This window comes from Pimephales promelas, chromosome 13, assembly GCF_988280905.1.
Source record: "Pimephales promelas chromosome 13, fPimPro1.hap1.1, whole genome shotgun sequence".
Classification (NCBI taxonomy): domain Eukaryota; kingdom Metazoa; phylum Chordata; class Actinopteri; order Cypriniformes; family Leuciscidae; genus Pimephales; species Pimephales promelas.
In genome coordinates this window covers 8,933,972-8,935,688 of record NC_142781.1, presented here as the reverse complement: position 1 = coordinate 8,935,688, position 1,717 = coordinate 8,933,972, and the positions used below count along the sequence as shown (strand labels likewise).

At 34.5% G+C, this 1,717-nt stretch overlaps 1 protein-coding gene across 1 annotated transcript in view; it reads left to right on the top strand.

The window, feature by feature from the left end:
- The window catches only part of LOC120476167 (rho-related GTP-binding protein RhoB), a 1,684-nt gene extending 842 nt beyond the window's left edge, over positions 1-842 (top strand). The window contains exon 1 of the mRNA XM_039667118.2: positions 1-842. This exon is cut by the window's left edge and continues 842 nt beyond it. The gene's annotated coding sequence lies outside the window, so the exon portion shown is untranslated.
- Positions 843-1,717: the final 875 nt, after the last annotated feature.

Here is a 1,717-nt window from a genome sequence, read left to right as displayed (position 1 = left end):
TTGCTGATTGATGGAATGAGGAGTTTAAGTTTGTAGACTTTGCACAGGTTTGTTTTTGTAAGCATGCGCACTAAATGGCATTTGCTTTTAGAACATGCCTCACAAAACCTTGTTTATTATTGTTTTCTAAAGTTATCCCATCAAAGCAAAAGGATTATTGGATCAAATTATGTATCATAATTTGGAACATCTCTTAAAAGGATCGAATACTTTTATAAAAAAAAAAATCCCTGTTAATAAGCCTACCTGTTGTTGTTGTTGTTGCTGTTGTTTTTTTTTTGTTGTTGTTTTTTTTGTTGTTTTTTTTTTGGGGGGGGGGGGGGGGTTGGTTTTTGGGTTTAGGTTTTTTTCTCTGACCTTTGCCGTTCTTCATTGTATCAGTGTCTGCTTTTATGAGTATGATTCACAAATTATCATCATAAATATATTAGTGCTAAAATAAATATCACTAATAATGGCTATTTGAGTGAGGTGACTCAATCTCTGCTGCTTGACAGGGGGACCAGATTCAGACATACTGCATTTGTACTTAGACATTATTAAGGGTGACATCTTTTGTCAAAGTTGAGATTGTTTTGTTGTTTTTAATTTGTTAAGTTACTTTGAAGTGTCAGTTTTTGAATTATTGTTACAGTCAAATCTGGACACAGAGAAAGCATTTTGTTACACATACAGTTGCCTATTAATATAATAACTTCATCAGGATGCACGCAAGTCAGCAAGTGTATAAAGTCATGTATTATAAATTTGATAATTCCAATTGTGCTAAACCTTACAGTTTTCCCATTCCACTGCACAACTTTTCTCTTGTCTTTTCGAAGTAAACATGCTCTTGAGAAACATGTTTGACTGTTGAGCTCTGCTGTGTTTTTGTTCATGCTCACAAAGCTGCTACGCCAAGCACACGCTTGCAGTGTTGCCATGTCCATTTTTTAGGTATATCTTTGGGATTGTTATTTTTCCACATTAAGAGGGGAAGTGACAACTGTCAGTTCTGCTGGAGTGTGTACTCCAAAAGCTATGGCTTTTGTGCTAGTTCTTTGAATGGAGAAAAGTCTCCTGTAATGTGGTCAAAATGCTGGCTCAACAGGACTGCCACTGGTCACACGGAGCTATGCCACTGCCTACTGCCTTTTTGCTTTTATTCCTGTGAATATGTTGCTTTCATATATTTTTATTGGAAATTTGAATGCATTGGTAAAACAGTGTGAAAACATTTGCTTGTAAATGAAAATGACACATAAATTCAGATGTATTTTTTAACATAATTAGAGTGCCTGATAGAGACTTTTCTTATATGGTTCTTAGTTGTTCTTGCTTCAGTGTGACCCAAGTGGTGACCCATTTTAACATTTTAGTTCCTTGTATTTCCTTTTACTTTTACATAATCAAAAGATGTGGAAAGCATTTTCACTTCCCTTAAAAGCTGAAAGCTACTTTACTATAACTGCAGTATCTTAATGTGGTCTTAAGTTAATGTTACTCACACAAACACAAATTGAAGTGACCATGTAATTTATTTAAAATGCATTTTTATATTGATCTAATCAATATCCTGTTTTGTTCCATTGAATAAAATTAAAAAGAAACGTATTTATTTTCTTGTCTGTTTGGGTAACACTTGACTTGAAGGGGTGTGCATAGGACTGACATGACACCTTCAGAACCATGACATGGCACGTCATGAATATGAAGGAGGTTTTATGCATGTCTATGA